The 25,175-nt window shown below is 38.6% G+C and overlaps 1 long non-coding RNA gene and 1 other non-coding gene across 2 annotated transcripts in view; one reads left to right on the top strand and one right to left on the bottom strand.

Annotated features, from left to right (window-relative positions):
• Positions 1-22,895, top strand: part of LOC114116375 (uncharacterized) — a 99,433-nt gene extending 76,538 nt beyond the window's left edge. Inside the window, exon 2 of the long non-coding RNA XR_003590314.3 lies at positions 22,815-22,895. This is a non-coding gene — a long non-coding RNA (uncharacterized LOC114116375). The remainder of the gene's footprint in view (positions 1-22,814) is intronic.
• Positions 5,295-5,425, bottom strand: LOC114116489 (small nucleolar RNA SNORA61). Its single transcript, XR_003590393.2, has one exon. It is a non-coding gene; the product is annotated as a small nucleolar RNA SNORA61 (small nucleolar RNA).
• Positions 22,896-25,175: the final 2,280 nt, after the last annotated feature.

Here is a 25,175-nt window from a genome sequence, read left to right as displayed (position 1 = left end):
TTGATCCCTGGTTTGGGAAGATCCCCCTGGAAGAGGGCATGGAAACCCACTCTAGTATTTTTGCCTGAAGAATCTCATGGACAGAGGGGCCTTGCAAAGAGTTGGACACAATTGAAGCTACGTAGCGTGCACGTGCATGCACGTGCACACACGCGTGTACACACACACACACACTTTTCAGATCAGTGATTCTTGCAAATAATTTGAAAAAACAATTTTAGAAACACAGGGATGTTTGCATGGATTTTGCTATCCAGTATTGGGGAACTCTGAAAAACTTACTTTCCGGACCAGGCTGATTGAGTCACTTGCCACCTCCGGCCATCGCTGGTGTTCTCTCTAGATTTAGCATATGGGGACTGTTCATCCATTCTCCTCCTCTCTGCACTTTCTTCTGTGAACTTGTGAATGAACTGGAAAAGAGAGGTGAAACATGTTGAATTTATTTATAGGTCCTTCCATTATTTTCATACTTTTAACTAAAATATCTGCATGCTTTTCCCTTTTGCCTTCCACTATTTGATGTTTTCCTTAGCAAGTCTGGGCTTCCCTGGTGGCTCAGTGGCTAAAGAAAATGCCTGCAGTGCAGCAGATGCAGGAGACATGGGTTTGAGCCCTGAATTGGAAAGATCCCCTGGAGGAAGGCATGGCAACCCACACCAGTATTCTTGCTAGGAAAACCTCAAGGAGGAGCTTGATGGGCTATAGTCTAGGGAGTCACAATGAATTAGAAATGACTGAGTGACTGAGCACACACACCTTAGCAAGTTTATAGCATCCCTCTGGAGAAGGGATGAGGTGGGCATGAGAGTGAGAATGAATTGCTACAATGTGGTTGAAAAACATTTAAAACAGCAAAACCTTCAATATTTGACAATAGGCTTGAAAGCCTTTTCATATGTGAAGATCTGTGTGTGTTTTCTCAGTCATGTATGACTCTTTGTAACCCCATGGATTGCAGCCTACTAGACTCCTCTGTCAGTGGGATTTCCCAGGCAGGAATACTGGAATGGGTTGCCATTTTCTTCTCAAATATGAAGATCTTCTGTATTCTATTAATACAGAGCTGTGTACCTCAGCACACTGGTGTGTCAAAAATGAGTTACAGGCATCAGAAATATTGATTTACTCAGACTGTTAGGGATAAGACTGCATGGGGTTAAAATAAAGCTGAGGCCTGGAATGCAGGTGTGCCAAGCTTTCAGGTCCTCACCAAGACAAGAAAATGTGGATCCGGAGTTTATACAGGCTGCTAGCTTTTTCCCAGCAGGATGAACAGCAACCAGTGGAACAAAACATCACCATGGAAACCAAAGGAATCAGAGGACAGCCCAAGGATGCAAGATTTCCTTTCCTTTTTCCCTATGAGGTCACGTGAGCCACAAACCTCTGCCAGGAGAGAAGCAAATGAGAAATATGGGTGGTTGCATATTTTGCGTAAGAACACTATTTAAATTATTGCATCAGGCTAGTATTTAGAGATTAGACAGATTAAATGTGGTCTTCCTTCCCTATTATAGAGGTTTTGAGAGTTTTTGAGAAAGATATGCATGTGTACGTGCTAAGTCACTTTAGTCGTGTCTGACTCTTTGCAACCCCATGGACTGTAGACTGCCAGGCTCCTCTGTCTATGGGATTCTCCAGGAGAGAATACTGAAGTGGGTAACCATTCCCTTCTCCAGTAGATCTTCTCAACCCAGGGATGGGATGAAATCTCCATCTCTTCCATCCTCTACATTGGCAGGCAGGTTTCTTTTACCACTAGCACCAAAGGCAGTCTTAAAAAAATAAAGAGAATGTGCATTCTTTGTACATCTATGTGAGAGTGGGAGTGTATTTGCTTTTCTGCTGAATTTTACTGACTCTTGTCCAGTTTTATGACTGATATATAGGGTGAGATGGATTAAGAAGTAGATGCTAGTAACTAATAGGAAGAAGATTTGAACAGATGCACCCTGTTCTCTCAATGACTTTTCCCACTGACTCACACTCTTCAGTTCTGGAGAGACCTGAAAATCTATGGCTAGCCTGCAGTTAATAGGGACTGTGGGTCTCTGCAGAAATCTTTTTCTGAAGTTTAACATAATTGTGGCACTGTTTTTTCAGCCCTGTAGGTTACTGGGTAGGCTGAAGATGACTGAGTTGCTCATAGAGACTTAATAAATTAGGGCAACTTTGTGTTTCTAAAATGGTAATCTCCGGCTAGCTTTTAAATTTCTAATTTGTTATATTGATAGGTATGTGTGTATATGTGCTCAGCTGTGTCCGACTTTCTGCAACCCTCTAAATGAGTTGCCATTCCCTTTTCCAGGGATCTTCCCGACCCAGGTATCAAACCTGCATCTTTTGCGTCTCCTGCATTAGAGGCAGATTCTTTACCACCTTGCCACCTGGGAAGCCCCCATTAATAGGTATAGTGCTTTTATAAAATATAATTTAAAAAATCACTGAGGTTCAGAGAATCTCAACTTTTTGCAAGACCAGAGAGCATTGGTGATGGCTGGTACAAGGTAGAGTTGGGACATGAGTTGATATAATCTGCTTCTGTTCTCACTGTGGTTTCATTTTTCCTTTTCTTTGTATTCAGAGTTATTCAATTTTAATATGGATATCTCTTCTAATCTTTGGGGAAAAAGATACATTTTTGAGGGGTATCAGTTAAGCACTTGAAGTCAAGGTCTTGCACTGGGTACTGTACAACCACTAATTTACATGGTACAGTTTTGTCTATTCTGAGCTTACACAGAAGTGATGGTTGGGGAATTAACTTTGCATTGAGACCAGGATACACAAAACATAAATTCTTCAAATAAAGACAGCCAAATGAAACTCCCAGGATCCTTGCTTTATAAGTGAAATGTTGTATTAGGAATATTCTTGAATTCAGATAACATCCATCAGAAAGAATTAGAGGTGGAAAAATAAGATTCTTAAGTAGATTATTTTCAAGTTTCTGAAGGATAAAGGTATTTCTGCTTTAATATAAAGATTAAAGAAATGAAAAGAGGTTTAAGAAAAAATTTTAATGGAAATAAAAACAGGTGGTTTGTAAATTCCTAACAATAATCTCTGTAATTTTACGTATAATTTTCTGGTGAATAGGAAAACAGAACAGTTAGTAGAAAACACACTCCCTTCGTTAGTTTAACTGCACTGGGCTCCATTAGCTGTTAAAGAAAACATTTCTTTCTATTTTATCTTTGGTTTTAGGAAAGACACTTTTTCTATGAATTTGAATTAAGTGTTAATAGGATGACTATTTCACATTGGATAACTACAGATTGCTTATTTAGGTGTTTCTATGGTTCAGTAACTAAGCATCGATGAATATGTAATTAGCTTTTAAACTCTACCCTGATAGGCAATATGCAATTGTGGTTTTATGGAACTTCATTTAACATGTCCCTAAGCATTTTTACAATGTTAAATAGAAAAATGTGACCTGGTATTTGCTTCAATGAAATGAATTTATCCCTCAAAAGACAGGTGAACTATATAAAAGTTTGAGAACAACTTAGTGTAGCGATATTAATGCAAAATCTGTTATAGAGACTAGAGTATGCAGAACATTTAGGAAATTGAAAGGAAGTTGCCATTACCTGGAAAATTCATTTAAAAATTCAATTTAATTTGAAGATACAATATAAAGCACCAAAAACAGAGAATATACATGTATGGACTGGGTGAAGCACAAAGTAGAATCAAGATTGCTGGGAGAAATATCAATAACATCATATATGCAGATGACACCACTCTTATGGCAGAAAGCCTCTTGAGGAAAGTGAAAGAGAAGACTGAAAAGGCTGGCTCAAAACTCAACATTCGAAAAATGAGGATCATGGCGTCCAGTCCCATCACTTCATGGCAAATAGATGGGAAAGCAATGGAAACAGTGAGAGACTTTATTTTCTTGGGCTCCAGAATCACTGCAAAAGGTGACTGCAGCCATGAAATTAAAAGATGCTTGCTCCTTGGAAGTAAAGCTATGATCAACCTAGACAGCATATTGAAAAGCAGAGACATTACTTTGTCGACAAAGGTCCATCTATCAAAGCTATGGTTTTTCCAGTAGTCATATATGGATTTGAGAGTTGGACCACAAAGAAAGCTGAGCATTGAAGAATTGATGCTTTTGAACTGTGGTATTGGTGTAGACTCTTGAGAGTCCCTTGGACTGCAAGGAGATCCAACCAGTCCATCCTAAAGGAAATCAGTCCTGAATATTGTTTGGAAGGACTGATGCTGAAGCTGAAGCCCCAATACTTTGGCCACCTGATGTGAAGAACTGACTCATTGGAAAAACCTTGATGCTGGGAAAGATTGAAGGTGGGAGGAGAAGGGGTTGACAGAGGATGAGATGGTTGGATGGCATCACCGACTCAATGGACATGAGTTTGAGTAAGCTCTGGGAGTTGATGAAGGACAGGGAAGCCTGGTGTGCTGCAGTCCATGGGATCGCAAAGAGTCAGTCACAATTTAGTGACTGAACTGATGTGTAGTTTTAGACATAAAATAACAAACATTTAAGTAGGTTTTGGCCAACATGTCTGGAGGTTAAGATGATTAGCTGAAATTCAGTTAGACAGATTTTCATAGTTCTAAAATTCTGTCTGGAAATGATAAGAATTTTTCTGAAATTGTTAAAGAAAATTCTTTCTCCTCTTGAAGGTTGCATTATGAGATAAGAGATGCTAAGAAAGCTTTCTGCAGCATGTTTTGGTAGCAGGAAAAATCACAGAGCATGGGGGAAATAGAAAATCGAAGTTTTCTGAAATACTATGAAAATAATAATAATAATAATAACAGTAAAATCCCTCCCAAATTCCCCTGCTTTCTCAATTGAGTACAGAAATAAAAAATTGCATTCCAGTTCTATCAATAAGTATCAATATTTTATTGGATTCAGGGAAAATATTTCATGATTATTTCAAAAGGATTAATAATTCCTATAAACCTCCAGACTCTCATTTTGACACCAGGTAAATATTTTTAAAAGCTAGATAGCATTTAAAAAGAAAAGGAAATATCTGTTTTTCCATAATGAGTAGTCTTGGGAATTATGTAGAAAGTCATCAATAAAAGATTACTTCAAAATACTTTCTGTAGACATATAAACTTAAGAAAAGCTTTCTTTAATTTTTATTTGATTATTTAGGCATAGTCCACATTCATATATCTGTGTATAAAAGACTTTCATTATATCATATGTATATAAAAATATATTTATTTCTAATTTTGAGGAACATGCTAACCATCTTAATATTTATTTTAAAAATTTAATTGTATCATTTTTACCTTGTTTGAAATTAGCCCACATGCTACATAGCAGATACTTGAGCACAGCTTCAGTGCTACTATTTCACCTTTTATTAATATGACCACTGAGACCAGAATTCAGATCTGATGGGAAAGGGCACTGGAGGGTTTAATTTATTTTAAAAATTTTACCTTATGATTGTTTTCTTGATAACATATTACTTGTTTTCTTGATTATTAAAGTAAAGCATGCTCTTAGTATAAAATGCAGAAGTATAGTTATATGTGCACCGACTTCATGTTCTACTCCTCACCCTGGGCAGATCCAAGACTTTTGAGTGAGGGTAAAGGGTGTTGGGGACATTTAATCAAAATAATTATTGGAGATAGAAAAGGCATAAAAATTAAGGCATATAAATAAAAAGAAATTCCAAGGGATTCCAGACTTTGTAGAGGGACAAAACAAAGAGAGAAGACTGATCAACTCAGTGGCATTTTGGCCCTCAGAGCAATTTCCATCTATGGCTGAATTGTGCATGTCTGATTCAGTTTCCCTAGCCAGGAATTTCTCTCCTTCACTTGACATATCAATTAATTTCACAAAATGCATCTGGTAATTAGAGGTGGAGCCACAATAGTATAAGTAGCTCCACCATGAAGGGATGGTCTGGGAAGGAATTTGGGAGGACATTGTGATGTAAACCAAGAGCTAGCTCACAGAGTTATTTATATATATATATATAAAATTAGAAGGTAATTACTTTACAATATTGTGATGGTTTTTGCCATACATCAGCATGAATCAGCATTAGGTATCACAAGGGTTATTTTAAACGTTGCTAAGTCTATTCTGAAGGAGATCAGCCCTGGGATTTCTTTGGAAGGAATGATGCTAAAGCTGAAACTCCAATGCTTTGGCCGCCTCATGCGAAGAGCTGACTCATTGGAAAAGACTTTGATGCTGGGAGGGATTGGGGGCATGAGGAGAAGGGGATGACAGAGGATGAGATGGCTGGATGGCATCCCTGACTCGATGGACATGAATCTGAGTGAACTCTGGGAGGTGGCGATGGACAGGGAGGCCTGGCATGCTGCAATTCATGGAGTTGCAAGGAGTCGGACACGACTGAGCAACAGAACTGAACTGAACTGAACTGAAGGAGCTTCTAGACACTGCCAGCATATTGTTTCTCCTCTTGCCTCTAGAATCAAGGGTTGTCTTGGCTTCAGCATAGTTATACAGCAGCACCATGGACGGGAAAGCTGCAGATGTTCCCTCTCCTGGGATCTTTATATAGTTGAGCTGGGTGCTGAGCAGCACTGACAACTCTCCACAAAGTCTGTGTCTCTGCCATTCTCATCATCTATGAGGTTTGCATCTTTCAGAGCAGGGAGGGCTTCAGCAGGGTAAAGGAGCAGAAAAATAAGTATCTCCTCACGTAGACGCAACATGAGCAGCATTGTTATTTGTTTTGTATTTTGCTTTTTTTCTTTTCCTGTGCATTAAAAAGAAAAAAAAAACATGTATCTGAGATTACACTATGTCATGTCATTTTGCTTTTTTTTTGGTCCTTCTGCATACTTGTGCACATAGAGAAGGAAATATAACCTACTCCAGTATTCTTGCCTAGAGAATCTCGTGGACAGAGGAGCCTGGTGGGCTCCTGTCCCTAGGGTCGCACAGAGTTGGACACGACTGAAGCGACTTAGCATGCATGCATGCATTGGAGAAGGAAATGGCAATCCACTCCAGTGTTCTTGCCTGGAGAATCCCAGGGATGGGGGAGCCTGGTGGGCTGCCGTCTATGGGGTCGCACAGAGTCGGACACGACTGAATCGACTTAGCAGCAGCAGCAGTTCTAGCTACACACATGCATATTTCCCATATCATTCATCATTCTTCGCAAACATGACTCTAATGGTTGCATTTTTTTTTTGCTGCGGCACGTGTGTTATTTTTTCATGTGAATATATTTCTAAAATTCTTTCATCGTGTCAATATTAGCTTACCTAACCATTTTCATCTTAATAGAAGTGTAAAGCATTTCTTTGTTTTACTATTAGAGCAAGGCAGTGGCAGTGGAAACCCTCACAGATGCTTCTAAGTGTGGATATATGTCCATAATATGTTCATTAACATGATTATTGTGTTGAAGAGTACACACCTCTTGGGTAGGTACTGCCTTAATCACAACCAAGATACCATTCCAGAAAGGAAGTCTTATACGTCTGCTCCTCTATCCTCACTGTCTTCTTTTTCTACTTTCCACCTTTCCCGACATACATCGCTCTCTCAAAATTCCTTCCTGCTCCTTCGGGAAGCCCCATTCCTCTCCACAGGAAGAGACTTATCCTCTTGATCTGTTTCACTATTGTATAAACTTAAGAGGTGACTTTCGAGGTATCTCAAGAGGGCCTCCTCTGCTTGATCATGACAAGCTCTGAACAGTGCAGCGGGCTCTCTGGAAGTTCTGGGGGTTCAGTTTTGGTTCACGTTTCTCACTGGAATTTCCCTTAGATTAGCCATGGCCAGTTTCCTCACCATGTTTCTAGGATGTTGCTTAATTCACCAACGCAGTGTCATTGTTGCTGTTCTTCACTCACTCACTCGTGTCTGACACTCTGCGGCCCCATAGACTGCGGCACGCCAGGCCTCTCTGTCCATCACCATCTCCTGAGGTTTGCCCAAGTTCATGTCCATTGCATTGGTAATGCCATCCAGCCATCTCTTCCTCACAAATAATTGTCTACATTTGTATGTAGGAAAAGAAGCTTCTATCAGTGTGTCTTTATCTTTGTTTCTCTTAGAATAATTCGTTGTTGTTGTTTAGTCACTAATTTGTGCCAGATTCTTTTGCAACCCCATAGATTGTAGCCCACCAGTCTCCTCTGTCCATGGGATTTCCCAGGCAAGAATACTGGAGTGGGTTGCCATTTCCTCCTCCAGGGGATTTTCCCTACCCAGGGATTTAACTCTCATCTCCTGCATTGATAGGCAGATTCTTTACTACTGTGCCACTAGGGAAGCTTTTAAAAATAATAGTTTCCACCATAATCATACTAAACCTAATAGCAGCTTGTAACACAAGCGAAACAAGACTGGATAAGCATGAGGTCCTGTAGGCACGGCATCAATTTTGATGACATATTTTTGCTCCAAATTGAAGGGTCTCGGCAGACTCACATTCATCACACTACTCATGCGCACTTACACTTAACTCTCACAAGATGCCAAGTGGTTACGGTCATTCCCTTTTAGAAAAGTGACAGTAGAAGGCACTAGAGTTTAGAATGATTACATTTGTTGAAGATCACAAAGGTAACGCAAAAGAGCAGGGGTTTGTCTAAGATTGGGGACCATGGAGTTAACCCCTCGGCAGTCACCATCATCATGATCCCCACTGTCATCATCCATATCTAACTTAAACAGTTCTCACTATGTGTTAGTCCACAGCTTTAAATTGTTTACTGTATTGACGAACAGTGAAGTACACTATTTTATTATTGTCATTTGACAGAGCTCTTTGAAGTATATAGTATAATTATTGCCATTTTAAACAAAACTGGAAACAGAGAGGTTATAAAACTTGGAAAATGTCACATAGCTGGGAAGTGAAGAGCCAGGATCTGAAATCTGTATCTTTGTGCTTAAGTTCTATATCAACCTGCGTCATATTGAAAGTGTAACTTATTTTGTTCATTCTTCGGAAAATTCAGTTCGTGGCTACCGCACTGGACACCTTGAAAAAAACCCTAAAAGCCGCTTTTACATTCCCATGTCCACAATCATAATTCTGCAGTTTCCATGTGGCAGGTGCCAGAGCACTTGAGGGGTTTAGTTTCCAATCTGTTGGAGTCACAAGTTTACTACTGAATGTGATTGCATCCTGGGCTCCCTGCCCCTTGCACTTCTTTTATTCTGTGTCACTTGCATTAATACATATCTGATCTTCCTTTTAAAAAAAAAAGTTATTCTTTTCATGAACGTGAATTTATTTGTTATTTTTTAGTATTTTCTTTGTGTTTTGACTGCTCCTGCCAAGGTTAATCTTTACCTCATTTTAGTTGCCCTCTGGATCATCGTGTTTTCCTTTGCTTTCTATCTTTCTCTTTCCATTTTATTTTTTAGATGACATCTGTAGATCAGCTTGACTCTTTCTGTTCTATTGCTTGCATCTATTATTTCCATGATTTGAGATGATTTGTTTGTGATTATGTAATTAATTATGATTCCTTATTCTATTTTTTATATATATGTAAATATATAAATAGTATATGTAAATATATAAATAGTATATGTATATAATTTCCAAGGTTCTTAATTTAATGAGCTGTTAGTCATTACACATAATCTCTTTGTATTACCTACTAACTGGTATGTGACTTTTTGACTTTAATTATTATATCAACCATTTATCTGAATTCTCCTATTGCAGCTCTGAGAGGTGAAAAAAGGATCATGTTTACTGGAAATAAAATAAAATAATAATAGTGCTATTTCCAGTAAACATGATCTTTCTTTCCCCACTCACAGCTAAAACAGGACTCACCTGTCTCTTCGATGGAGAGAGTTTTCCTATTTCCCTATCATGACCTTTCCTAATTCAATCTGCCTGAAGAGCTTCTAGGAAACTTCAAAATCCCTTTACTCGTTATTTTCCTTTAAGTCTTCCCTGACTTGACTTGCTTTCCTCTTTTCAGCCTCTTTCCATTCTCTGTTTGCACCTCTGTTCTCACTTCACTATTTGCAGTTGTGTGTTTACTTCATTGTCCAGCGCTTCCCATTTTCAGACTGAGTCTTTGAGGGCAAGGACTTTCCAACTCTTGTTTGTATTGTTATAGTCCAGAAGAGTCTCCAGGTAAGGAAAAAAAAAAAAAAAAAGACAAGCGCATGTTAAATGAATGAGTAACTTTGGACAAATAGCAGTTGAACTAGTTTTCGCTTTTACTCCTTTGAACTTTGTGATCTAGATATGACCAACACAGACCACAATGATGAGAAAACAGTGCTTGGTGATACAGTATACCTATATTTAAAAATTCTCCAAATAAGCATTGTTTTGCTTCACTTACAGGGTTGATGTAAGATTTTATAATGTTTAATTTTTCTCATTGTTAAAAGTCATAAACATTCACCAACAAATCATATGCTTCCTATCAAACCAGGAGATAAACTCATTTATAATACCATATCCACAGATTCTTTGGTAACATTCTGCTGTATTAAAAAAAAAACGCAAATATACAGTTGTCACTCAGTGTCTATGGGATTAGTTCCAGGATCCCTGAGAATATCACAATCTGTAGATACTCAAGCTGCTTATATAAATGACATAGTATTTGCAAATAACCTATACATATCCTCCTGTATACTTAAAATAGCATCCTGATTACTTATAATACCTAATTCGATGTAAATTCTATAACGTAGTTGCTTTGGTATAGCAAATTCAGGCTTTGCCTTTTGGAACTTTCTGGAATTTTTTTTTCTGGATATTTTTGGTCTGCTATCAGTTAAACTGGAGGATAAGAAGGGTCAACTATATAAACAAAATTGGGTTCATTACTATTTTTCCATTTTTGAGTTTTCACATTTCAATTTTAGCTTTTATATAGTGTTGAATATTTATAAAATTGGGTCTAAGAACTCCAGGTTTTGGGAGGTGCAATGACTTTCTTCTAGTCATGTTTTAAGATCAGGATATGATACATGGCTTCTAATACTTATTGACTTTTATCACTCAGTTTGGAGCATATATTTATGTGTGGCATTTTCCCCCTCAGGTCCTTGATTCTAACTGTCATTGAGAACATGGATTTAATTTCGGCTATTCTGCTTTCCTCCTGTCAACCCCTGAGCATCCACTGAAAAATCACCAGGGGTTCCTGAGAGCACTGCGTTGTGCATCATCTCTGCTGGGGATCATTAATGGAACACTTGTGAATTGGTTTCAGAAGAACTATTTTTAGAAGCTTTTTTTTGGCCTATTAAGCTCACAGGTAGTCAGAAACTCAGACCAAAGCTGGTTTATCATTTGCCATTTATCAACCCTAACTTTAACCCTAAAGTGGGAGATGGACCGAATCCTGATCACTCTTGGCTAGGAAATGTAAACCAAAGTACTGGATTTCAGTGTGTGAAGTGAACTGAATTTTAAACAAAGAGTATAGTAATGGGATCAGTGTATTTTTTTCTTAAATGAAATAAAATCCACATGTAAAATCTAAAATCTCTATTCAAACTATATTTCAAAATTATGATTTATGAATCATAAATGAAACTTATATTAGCTACATATTTTAATTACAGATGCTAACACACTTAGGCTTCTCAAGTAGTGTACGGGTAGAGAATCTGCCTGCCAATTCAGGAGACATGAGAGACTCAGGTTCCATCCCTGGGTGGGGAGGATACCTGGAGTAGAAAATGGTAACTCACTCCAGTATTCTTGCCTGGAAAATTCCATGGACAGCATAGGCTGGTGGGCTACAATCCATAGGGTTGAGAAGAGTAGGACACGACTGAGCGAATGAGCACACAACACACTTGGGTGCTTATAATGCACCAAAAGTGCCCTAAGCACTTCAAATTTATTATTTCCCATAAGCCAACAATACATTCCTGAAGTGTTTCAGACTATTTGTGTTCCTCCAAAATTCACATGTTGAAGCTCTAACCCCCAATTCAGAGGTGTTAGAAGTGAGGCCTCTGGGAGGTAATTAGCTTTAGATGAAATCTTGAGGGTGTGGCCCTCATCAAGAGATTACTGCCTTTATAAGAAAATACCGGAGAGTTTGCTTCCAATCATTTTTTATCTCTCTCTCTGCAATGTAAGGACAGAAGATAACTGTCTATAAGCCAGAAAGAGAGCCCTCATTCCTGCAATGCGGGAGACCTGGGTTTGATTCCTGGGTTGGGAAGATCCCCTGGAGAAGGGAAAGGCTACCCACTAGAGTATTCTGGCCTGGAAAATTCCATGGACTGTATAGTCCATGGGGTCGCAAAGAGTCAGACACGACTGAGAGACTTTCACTTTCACTTTTCACTTTCACCTTGAATATGAACACACTGACACCCTGATCTTGGATTTCCCACCTTCAAGACAATGAGAAAGAAATGTTTCTTCTATTTTGTTATAGCATACTGAGCAGATTGAGACATGAGGTAGGTCCTATAGGTTTACAGATGAAGTAGAAGAAACTTGGGAAGGTAAAGTAACTTCATTTTTCTAGTGAGCAGAAATAGCCCCTGCCCACTGATTCTAGTATCCACATACCTAACTACCAAGCTGCACTGTCCCTTCCCAAGCATCGAAAGAAAAGCAACCCTTCTGTGAAATCCTTGTGTGACCCTGTTACCATAGTAAGCTCAACTTGGTCCTGGAATTACCAATGATCACCATAACTTCCAGGCTGGTAAAAATTCAAAAGCTTTACCATATTGTCAGTTTGGCTAGAATTTTTCCCTTTGTTAATTATCATATTCCATTTTGAAATAATATATTTTCCCCATAATAACTAAAGAGATAATGACTTTACCTTTCATTCACTCAGTGTCAATTATGTGCTAAGCTTGGAGTAACTGAATATTTTGTCCTTAGATACTCATTCCTTTTCGTTTGCTTTTTCCTACATGGACTTATATTTCGTGCTTCCTCTCTGTCAGACATTCTTCAGCACACTGGGGAAAACACTGATGAACAAAGTAGATAAATGTAATGTCCATCTTGGTGGGGAGAAGGAGACTGATAATAATTAAGATTGATAATAATTTGTGTTAGTAATAAATGTTATAGAGAAAATAAGAGACAAATGCATGGGAAAGTTAATTCAATGCTAACATTTCTTGAAAAGTGCTAGATTTGGATTGATACTCAGATCATAAATCAGAATTTCTGGGGAAAAGCTTTCTAGGCAAAGAGAACAGTGAATGCAAAGTCCTTGAGCTGGAACTGACCCTCACATTCCAGCGACTTTAAACAAGGTGTTTTTTGGAGCCATTGTCTAAGTTTCTTCAGACTCAGATTATTTAGACCCTAGGCATAAGCCAATTTGCATAGCTGGATTAAATACCCTAACGAACTCTGACCCATATGCTTGGGCATTAAGGATATCAAGCACCCATTTATGTTTTGTTTATGTCTTCCTTCCTGTTGAATGTCGTCTGCATTTGAAATCTTTCCAGCATTGACTTTGAAAAGGAAGCATGGGTCATTTAAATGAGAGAGCAAGCAGACAGCAGATGCTGTAAGTTAAGCATTAGTGATCATGATTGGCTTTTGAACATCTTCCAAGAATACTCTTCACATTCCTTCCCAGCCTCTGGTGATCTGACTGATTTATGCTAGAAATGGTGATGTCATATTACAGTCTTCCACTGGTTTGCTGCTGGTACACCACTAGTGTTCAGTTACGGCAGTGATAATGAACATGATGTCGATCATTAAGTTACTGCAGCCATTAGCAGAGCAATTTGGGGTGGAGGACATTATTTTCTTATAAAAGAATTAAACTCCATTGGAGTTGTTAATCCAATGAAAATTCACATGCCACTAATGACTCAGAACACTTCACTAGGAAATGCCTCGGTGTACATGTAAGGCAAAGCCATCAAAGCAGATGACAAAGCATGGAGCAGAGGAAGGATTTATTGTTGAAGGGACTAAAGCAGGGCGTGCCTGTTGTAGAAAAAAATATTTCTCTTCTGTATCAGAGCTTCTCTTCTGTATCAATGTTGAATTAATAGCCCAAAAATAGATGCAGAATTATGTAAGCTCATTTCTAAATTTTAATTTCAGAAATAACAACAACAACAAAAAATAGACAGGGAGAAAGATGTTCCATATATCATGAGGCCAAAACAAAACTTTTGGAGAAACACAGGTGAGTCTGAAGTTATTGAAAGGGAAAGTCACTCAGTGGTGGCCAACTCTTTGCGACATCATGGACTATATAGTCCATGGAATTCTCCAGGCCAGAATACTGAAGTGGGTAGTGGTTCCCTCCTCCAGGGGATCTTCCCAACCCAGGGATCTAGCCCAGGTTTCCTGCGTTACAGGCAGATTCATTATCAGCTGAACCACCAGGGAAGCCCAGGTATACTGGAGTGGGTAGCCTATCCCTTCTCCAGCAGATCTTCCTGACCCAGGAATGGAACCGGCGTCTTCTGCACTGCAGGTAGATTCTTTACCAGCTGAGGTACCAGTGAAACGAAGTCGCTCAGTCATGTCCAACTTTGAAACCCCATGGACTGTAGCCTACCAATCTCCTCTGTCCATGGGATATTCCAGACAAGAGTACTGGAGTGAGTTGCCATTTCCTTCTCCAGGGGATCTTCCAGACCCAGGGATTGAATCCAGGTCTCCCACATTGCAGGCAGACGCTCTACCGTCTGAGCCACCAGGGAAGCCTCTTAAGTTATTAGAACCATCAAATGGCAAGGCTCTGAGAAAAGCTTGGACTTAAATCTATATCAATTTTAAAGCAAAAAATTTATTTGTTAATTAATTTTGAATATTTAATGATATATTGAGAAAATTTGCTCAAATATTTATTTTTAAAATATGTTTTTTTAGCTATTGGGATTTGCTTTTTTCTATTTAGAAAGAAGTTCTGTAATCACTCTGTTATTAGCCAATGCGCCAGGAATGCTTATGACATACCTGAATTGGGGCAGACAAGTATTGTTTTCTCAGAGGCTTTACAGAAAAGCTTAATACATTTACCTTTGAAAATTAAATTTTGTCACATAAGTGGTTTTTTTTTTTTCCATAAAAGCCTCTTTTGTTTTTTTTTCCCCCCCGCTAGTGAATCTAGCTCTGTGCAGTTACTTTGTTTTTAAAAACGAGGTTGCAAGCTGCTGTGTAGCATACTCCTCATAGGCAGCAGCTGCTGCTTCTGCTAAGTCGCTTCAGTCGCGTCCGACTCTGCGTGACCCCATAGATAGCAGCCCACCAGGTTCCCCCGTCCCCGGGATTCTCCAGGCAAGAACACTGGAGTGGGTTGCCGTTTCCTTCTCCAATGCATGAAAGTGAAAAGTGAAGTCGCTCAGTCTGTCAGTCGCGTCCAACTCTTCATGACCCCATGGACTGCAGCCCACCAGGCTCCTCCATCCATGGGATTTTCCAGGCAAGAGTACTGGAGTGGGTTGCCATTGCCTTCTCCAGGCAGAGGTGATCATTAAAGATAAAGAAAATAAATTGCCTTATGACATTTGGTGATTTGGAAACTCAGATTCAGACACACATGGGAACTCAGATGCCTCTTCTCATGCTTGTCTTTATGAGAAGACAGGATACATATTAAGTGTGATTTGTGGTCCTCATGTAAGCATGGAGAGAGTTCTACACATTCTATTCTACTTGCATGTTGGCATATATTCCCAGTGTAACCAACTGGAATACATGGAATTCCAATATCACTTATTTTGTGGGTGTTAACATTTTGGAAAGTCAGAATCATTTGCCTTGTTGAAGAACCAGGTTGGGTGGGTCTTGACCAATATCAGCAGCCATCGTCATTTTTTAAAGCAGAATTTATATGAAACATCTGTAAAAGCAATGGCACTTTTCTAGCATTGCCGAGGGGATTGTACTTAGTATTTTGATTGGAAATAAGATATTGAATGTCTTGTGCGGTAAATTTGAGGAAAAATCATTCTTTTCAATACTTATGCAGAAGTCATCAGTAATATCTGGTATGAAAAAGAATCTATTTTTTGCTCTTTAAAAGTATGATTAATATTCTTCAAATGTCAACCATGCATACATATAATCAGATAAGACAAATACAAAGAGAATTACTGCAGAAGTTATTTTCTATTATCTTAAAGAGATGTAAAATTTTAAATTCTAAGCATAGTCAGAACAATTATTTGATAGTTATATGTAAATCTATTAAAGAAATATGTAAATATAAGATAATGTATTACTAAATCTTAGCAAGTCATTTTTATTCAGAACAGTTTTGGAGCTTTTGTACATAATGAAGTGTGTTGAGAATATTTCAGCTTAGTTAATAGCATGTCTTTAAAAATGACACATTAAACATTTCTTTAAGTCACAAAGCTGGGGAATGTTTGCAAAATGAATTTAAATCATTAGAATCACTTAAATCTATCTAGGTTTTTAAAAAAATCTAGAAATGTACTAAACTATTGTAAGGATAAGAAAACAAGGATTCAAAAATAAATATTTGGTTGACGGTGACATTAAACCTAAGAAAGATAATTTCATAGTTTATCATTTTAAGGCCTAAAAGGGAATATTTTAGATTTGTTAAGTGAATATTCATTCTAGATATGCCAAGTTCATGATACCTGTAATTTTGGAAACAGTGATATCATTGACAATGTCACTTTGGAAAATATGGAAATGAGTCATACAGCATTACATCCAATTTTGTTGTTTATTTAACTGTTCACAAAAAGGATCTCATCATAGTCTACTGAAAGTATTGTTAGTCAGAACTGTGATTAGAAGTATTATTTATTGCTTTCTCAGGTTGAAGTGCTAGTGTGTCTATTCATTCATTTATTCATTCAGTGAATAGTTGCCCACCATGTATAAGGCCATTCTAGGCACTGGCCATTCAGAAGTGAACAGAACAGGAAGGAAGAGTCCCTACTGTGAATGAAACCATCGGTTAAGTGTAAAAATCATATGTATGAAAATACATGTGTCATATTGGCTGAAATTCATTTTTTTAATAAACATTAGTTACATTTAGGACTGAGAAAGATTTGGGAAATGACATTTGCCCTAAGAAGAATAAAGTGTCAAGATATTTTCACATATGGCATAAGTGACCTGCAATGTTTTGGAACTCTTGCTTCTCTGGGAAAAATATATTCCTAAACTGAAAATCTGACCCGTAATTTCTCACTTTTTTTTTTTATTCATTTAAGTGAAAAACAAAACAAAACAAAACAAACTATAAATAAATGAAGAGCTAAATAGGGGCTTCCCTGATAGCTTAGTTGGTAGAGAATCTGCCTACAGTGCAGGAGACCTTGGTTTGATTCCTGGGTCGAGAAATCTGCTGGAGAAGGGATAGGCTACCCACTCCAGCATTTTGGGGCTTCCCTTGTGGCTCAGCTGGTAAAGAATCTGCTTGCAATGCGGGAGACTTGGGTTTGATCCCTGGATTGGGAAGATCCCCTGGAGAAGGGAATGGTTACCCACTTCAGTATTCTGGCCTGGAGAATTTCATAGACTGTATAGTCCATGGGGTTGCAGAGAGTTGGACATGACTGAGTGACTTTCACTTTCACTTAGATAAATAGACTGATAAATAGAAAAACAAATACAATGTTCTTTACACATGTTCCTCTAATATTCTCCAGAAGCAGTTCAATTGATGGATAGTAATTAAGAAGGGTTTTTAAGTTTGATGTGTGCCAAAGCTAAAATCATTTTTGGCACAATTGCTTTGTCAGCAGATAGCAAACTAAATAACTCTATCCAACAAGTTAAACCACTTAGTTGTATGGGGGTTCAATTTGAAGCTAATCAATCCTGAGGGGTTTCTAAGGATGCTTTCAAATGTATACATGTTATAGAAGCTAATTTAAAGTTATACCATGATTCTAGTAGGTGTTTGATAAGTCTTCTGCCTCTTTAATTTACCGACATGAAAAATCTGGAGTTCTATCACAAAATTGTGTGACATTAGAGTAGATCCATTCTACCTCTGACTAAAGTTATCCTTGATTTCAGGTGTCCCTGTGGGCCACTCTTATGTTCTGAGATAATAATAGTACTAACAATAATAACTAACATTTATTATTTTGTGAAAGCAACCATACTAATGATATAAACAATAATAGCTTTCATTTTCAACTTACTCTATGCCAGGCACTATGCTAAATGCTTTGCATGCATTATCTTACTTAATCATCCAAACAACTTAATATTTTTAATATTGAAAACAGAAATGCAAGCAGAGAGTAGATTACAGCTTAAGCATATAGTAAGCAGGGGGAGGGTGTGGAATTTGTGACTTGGCTCACATTAATCAATTCCAAAGGCTATATCTATAATCCCAGTTCAAAATAAAACTTCAACCCTATACACACTTGAAGCACAACTTACATAATATGAGATATTGCAATTCTTTCCAGCAATCTTTATCTTGCAGAATTTTCCTTAAACCTCTTTTTTTCCCTCCTAAACCTCTTTTAAATCTCAGCTGGATCAGTGGGCATTCATAAAGGATAACCCCCCAAATAGCAATCATATCATTTTAGGATTATACAAGCTTTATGTTAGTATTAAGAGAGAAATGTAAAAAGCTATATGATTTGATTATTAAATTGACTTTACAAAACCAGAAATTTATCTTATCTCTTTTAACCACCAAGTTCCATAAAATCTTTTAAGATTATTAAAATGCATACAACTAAAACACAGAGATAAATAAATGATGTAGACAAGATGAAGGGGAAAAGATGAAGATGATAAAAGAAAAACTACTGTGATAAAAGACTAAAATTGTGACACAGTCAAGCATACCCTACGATCCTGAAACTTGCCTGCAAATTTGATTTAAAACTTCCTTAAAGGCCAAAGCAGCGTGGGAAACATAGTTGTTTATGAGATTTAGAGTCTCCAAAAGTTGAAAAACTAGGTAATATTTAGAAGGAGCACAGCATTTCCAAATTCTGAAATTTGTCTTCTGGGATCTAATAAAGAAGACTGTTCTTCAGAGCATCTGACATGAGGTTAAATATAAACTTTCACAGAGCTGTTTCTTCTTTGGTCCTTTAATGTTGAGTTAAAGCAACTAAGAAAACAACAACAACAACAAAAACAATACTGCTTAAATTCAAGCTTCCCTGGTAGCTGATGGACAGGGTCATAAAATAAAAATTATTTCATGAATAGCATATCTACTTGGTTGGCAGCTGATAAGGCTGGGATTGCAGGAGTTCAAGGTTGTAGTTGTTGCAAGGATTTGTAATGCTGTTATTCTATGTCCTGATTAAGAGCAATTTCATTTGTTTGATATAGGTTTAAGATTTATTTTTTTTTTTAATGAAAGGGTCATGAATCTAATCAAGATGCTTGTCTAGATAAATGGCTATCTCACCTTTGGGTGGAACCAGGTCAAGAGGAATGAAAGAGTAGAAAGAATAATAGAAATGAGTGATGAGAACCAAGGATGAGAACCTGGTTCACTGTTACTAATACGAGACTTTCAGTGAGTTAATACATGTGGATATCAGTTTCCTTCCTGAAAATTTATAGATAGTTGTAATTGCTCCTTTCATATGGTTGTCATGAAAAGTAAGGAGATGTGGGGGCCTCCCGGGTGGTCCAGTGGCTAAGACTCCACTCTCCCAATGCAGGGAACCTGGGTTTGATCTCCAATAAGGGAGCTAGATCCCATATGCTGCAATTAAGGATTCGCATGCCACAACTAAAGCTCCTGCATGCCACAGTTAGCAGATTCTGCACAGAGTAACCAAGATCGAAGATCCTGAGTGCCACATCTAAGACCTGGCACAACCAAATACAGAAATAAACAAATAACTTATATAAATATAATGTATATATGGGGCTTCCCTGGTGGCTCAGACAGCAAAGCATCTGCCTGCAATGCAGGAGACTCGGGTTCTATTCCTGGGTCGGGAAGATCCCCTGGAGTAGGAAATGGCAATTCACTTCAGCACTCTTACCTGGAAAATCCCATGGACCGAGGAGCCTGATAGGCTACAGTCCATGGGGTCGCAAAGAGTCGGACACATATATAAAGTAAGGAGATGTGGCAGAGACAAGAACAGGTACAATTACTATATTCTTTTTCAGAAAAGACTTTTTGAATTATAATTGTTTCTCACCACTCACATTTTACTTTATTATTTTACTTATTATTGCACATGTCTGTACTTAGTTGCTCAGTCGCGTCCGACTCTTTGTGACCCTATGGACAGTAGCCTACCAGGCTTCTTTGTCCATGGGGATTCTCCAGACAAGAGTACTAGAGTGGGTTGCCATTGCCTTCTCCCAATGCTGTATATAAGGTCATGCAAACTGTAAAGTGAAAGCACAGTAACCATCCAGTGGACCTGACCAGTGGAAACAGATGCGCTAACTCGTGTGTTGTGTGTTAGAGAAAGGAGACAGAAAGAAGGAGAGAGAGAAATTTCAAACGCAAGTGTTCAAATACTCTTAGATTAAAAACCAGGGATGGGAGAAATGTCCATGCATGTTTGGGTACTCTGGGTGCCTAGCTGCTGGTGGGTCACTGCCTAGATAAAGCCTGGACATACTGCTTTCCTCTTGGAGAAACCCCACAATTATGTGCCTATATGTTTAACATGACTTCAAAACACTAGATTAGAAGTAACTGAAGGAGGTGCTTGGGCAGATGCTTCTACTCTGGTTACGTGTTGCTGATTAACAAGCAGGGAGAGTTAAAGGGTTATGGCCGGAAGTGGCACAATATAATCCCCACAGTATTCTAGTGGTAAAGGTATCACAGAAGTTCAGGTCACAGATGCTGTGAAGAAGCTGAGCATACAGAATCTGACTTGAAGATTGATTTCAGGATTAAAGGTGAAGGTTAAAAAGCAGTGTTGATTCTGAAATAGGAATTTGCTACTTCTGAGTCAGGAACTTGTTGATGAGTTTGTGCCACAGGATGAGTGACTAGAAAGAGCTGTCACCTCTGTCTGAGCTTATGTGATGGAAGCCAATGTCCCTCTCCATCTGGCTTGGGTCTGACCTCTGACGAGTGAGCCCATTGTCAACAGAAGGCAGTAGCCTGACTGAAGGCACTGCTGCTGCTGCTGCTAAGTCGCTTCGGTCATGTCCGACTCTGCGCGACCCGAGACGGCAGCCCACCAGGCTCTGCTGTCCCTGGGATCCTCCAGGCAAGAACACTGGAGTGGGTTGCCATTTCCTTCTCTAATGCATGAAAGTGAAAAGTGAAAGTGAAAGTCTGTGATAATGACAGAAGAGCCAGACTGCTAAACCAGGGTAACTCTGTATTTGTTTTTAATTGCTGCCATAACAAATTATCATACCATAGAGTCAGAGGCTTAAGCAGCACTTACAATTTTGTAAGCCAGAAATTAAACACAGGTGTCACTGAGTGAAAATCAAGGTGTTGGGAGGGTTGCCTTTCCTTCTGGAGGAGAATCTGTTTCCTTGCTTCCTCCAGCTTCTGAAGATGCCTGCATATTTTGGCTCATAGCCTTCTTCTAGCTTCAAAGCCAGCAACGTGATATGCCTTTGATCTTTCTGCCTTTGTCATATCTCACTTTGACTCTGACCTTGGCTGGGAAAGATTCTGTGCTCTGAAGGATTCATACAATTAGATGAGCTCCAGAATAGTCCACTCATCTCAAGGTCCTTAACCTTAATCACATATGCCAAGTCCCCTTTCTCTGGTAAGGTAACCTCTTTATAGGTTCCAGGGATTAGGATTCAGGCATCTTTGAGGACTGCTTTGCTACCACAAACCATTACAGATGAGGAAACTTTATCATAGACCCATCTCCTCCTGTCTCTCTACTCCATTTCCCATCCTTGACTGTTTCACGGATTTTGGAGGTACAGAGTTCTTCACCAGGGACCACAGAAGCAACACATTTTCTATGTGACTAGCATTGTGGCCAGTGAATGTCAACACTGCCTTCAGGGACAATTCATATGGTCCCTGGTGGGCTAAAAGGCTGACCAGACCTGATTCTCAGGCACTTGTGAGCTAGCTTGGAAACATTTGAACAAGAGAATCTGTGGAAAGACTGCATTTTTCTCGTGTGAGCATCTGCAGGATCAGAAACAACATTTGGGAGATCAATGTAAGCTGATTTCCTCTCCAAAGTTGGTGAAGGTTGGGGACATACCAGTTAGAGTTGAGTGAATGAATAAATATATTTTTCTTCAGTGTCACTGCTTTTATATAACACTCAAAAGCCTGACTTGCTATTTATGAGAAAAAAATACTGGAATTATACAAATATAGGCATACACATACAGAGAGATAGAGAAAGCCATTTTAAAAAGGAAGCTTCTGTGGATATACAAGATTTAACTTCTTTCTTCATTCCCCAGGCAGAAGCCGGTAAGAGTCTATTAATAGCCTCCCCTAGCATATAACACTGCAGATGTTCCCTTACTGCTGAGTTTTTTTTTAAATTTCTATATCCAAACTTGTTATCAATTATCTATGTTTGCATTTTGGGAGTCTGGATCCAGAAGGAGCATTAACTATAGTGCTGTTATAGTGTTTCTGCTCAGCATCAGCAAGGTTGTAATAATTTTTGCATAAAATATTTGCTGCATTTTCCTTGTGGAGTTTATTAAAACCCAGTGTCTGTCACGAACCAAGGAGGCCAGGATTGCACAACCATTCATCTTCTGCCTGTGAAATCCTAAAATCAGGATAATGGAAATAGTAACAGTGAACCTCATTAAAATGCAAGAGGGAGGAGGGCTAAGGGCATAAAGGAAAAGGGAATGATGTGCGTGTGTTTTTCACATTCTGGGAGAAAGCATTGATTAACAGCAGGTTCTCAACACTCTACATGAGTTCATTTTCCATTGTTTCAGGGAGCTCTATTTTGGTCATCAATGAAACAGAGCAGTTTGGAAAGAGACTTTCATTTCTTGGTATGCAAAGAAAGCATCATGTAAGTATGGAATGATCTTTTCTACTGGCTGGATTATTGCATGTACTGAATTGATATACTACCCTCCTTGGGCATAAACATGTTAAAGAGAAAAGGAAGAGACACAATTAAATACTTCATCTATTAAATGAACCTCCCTTAAATACACTTTAGCTCAAATTTGTTTAAGAGAAAATAATTTAATGTATGCTTTGAATTTCAAATGTTATGTTTGATTTAAACAAATAAATAAAGCAGACCGCATTCTCTTGACCTGCTGAGCTTGAGTGTGACTCATGACAGTCTCTGTACCAGTTTGCATCCAAGAACTGGAATATTGATCTTAGTCATCTTTAATGAGAAAATTCTTGGCAATAAAGGAGAAGGATGCTGGGTGATGATTGGTCGCTAATGTATTTCAACTGGTGCTTCTTGGCATAAAAATAAATAGGCAAAATTGAAAATGTTATGGTGACTTTTTGGTGTGAAAGTAGCAACATGCCAATAAACTTCATTCTTCCATTGTAGTAAGGCCTGGAACAAAAGTTTTGAGAAAGTTGAAGGCTCTGTGCTCTTGGCTGAGCTGCCTCCTCAAAGAGATGGGCCTCTGTGGACCTTCTGGACCCATTCGTTACACTTTGCAACACATGGGTGTTGGTCACTTGGTCCTACCTAGCTGCTGATATTCATTTCGTTTTCTGTGGTGTATTCCTCCCAGGCTGAAGCTCTCTGCTTCCAACAACAAAAAGCTCTCAGTCATGTGAAGTCCTCTCAGAGAGAAGGTGGAAAGTTTAAGTCCTCACCAATACAAATGGAGTTTTAATTTCTAGAGATTGTTCATTTCGTAAAGAATAGGCAAGATACACTCAGCTTTGTGGCTTGCTCTAAAGAGAATAATAGAGGCTTGGAATCAATACATCAGAGCTTTAACTTTGACTCAGCTGTTTAGCAAAATGTCTGACTTTGGGTAATAAAAGAAAATGTGGTCTATACATACAGTAGAATATTACTCAGCTTTAAAAATGAAGGAAATACTGCCATTTGCAACAACATGGATAGACTTGGAAGACATTATGCTAATTGAAATAAAGCAATCATAGAAGGACAAATACTACATGATTCCACTTATATGAAGTCTCCAAAATAGTCAAACTCATAGAAGCAGGGAGTAGAATGATGGTTGCTAGGAGCTAAAGAGAGGAGGGGAAAGTTGTTTAAGATATATAAAGTTTCCGTTAAGGAAGATGAAAGAGTTCTAGAGTTCTGTTGTACAATACTACACCTATTATTAATAATACTGTATGGTACCCTGCAGAAATTGAAGGAGGTGCTTATGTTAAGTGCTCTTTTTAGAACACTAGCAAAAAAAGAAAAAAAAAAGAAATTTTGTGTGTCATCTGCTCTGTGTGGTTTCTTGTATGGTGTTTCATTTCATCCTCATGACCCTTTGAAGTATGTATTATTCAGTTCAGTTCAGTTCAGTTCAGTCACTCAGTCGTGTCCAACTCTTCACGACCCCATGGACCACAGTATGCCGGGCTTCCCCTGTCCATCACTAACTCCCAGAGTCTACTCAAACTTGTGTCCATTGAGTTAGTGATGCCATCCAATCATCTCATCTTCTGTTGTCCCCTTCTCCTCCTGCCCTCAATCTTTCCCAGCATCAAGGTCTTTTCAAATGAGTCAGCTCTTCACATGAGGTGGCCGAAGTATTGGAGTTTCAGCTTCAGCATCAGCCCTTCCAATGAACACCCAGGACTGATCTCCTTTAGGATGAACTGGTTGGATCTCCTTGCAGTCCAAGGGACTCTCAAGAGTCTTCTCCAACACCACAGTTCAAAAGCAGCAATTCTTCGGCACTCAGCTTTCTTTATAGTCCAACTCTCACATCCATACATGACTATTGGGAAAACCATAGCCTTGACGAGATAGACCTTTGTTGGCAAAGGAATGTCTCTGCTTTTTCATATGCTGTCTAGGTTGGTCATAACTTTCCTTCCAAGGAGTAAGTGTCTTTTAATTTCATGGCTGCAGTCACCATCTGCAGTATTAACATCCTTGTTTTACAGATCACACCATTTAAACCAATTGCTTAGAGTCATGCCATGACTAAGTGACAGGGACAGGTCTCAATCTGAGAGCGTTTTATCTCTAAAGTCTATGATCATTTTGTCTCATACATCATTTTTCCTGAATCATAGTTTCTATAGTCATCAAAGTGAGTTTAACAGTGTCTAACTTGCACAAGTCACTGGCAAATGGGTTGAATAAATTTAACCAATCACTGGAAACATAATTATCA

Source organism: Ovis aries, chromosome 9 (assembly GCF_016772045.2).
Source record: "Ovis aries strain OAR_USU_Benz2616 breed Rambouillet chromosome 9, ARS-UI_Ramb_v3.0, whole genome shotgun sequence".
Taxonomy (NCBI): domain Eukaryota; kingdom Metazoa; phylum Chordata; class Mammalia; order Artiodactyla; family Bovidae; genus Ovis; species Ovis aries.
The sequence above is the reverse complement of the archived record's forward strand: the minus strand, read 5'-3'. Positions and strand labels throughout refer to the sequence as shown.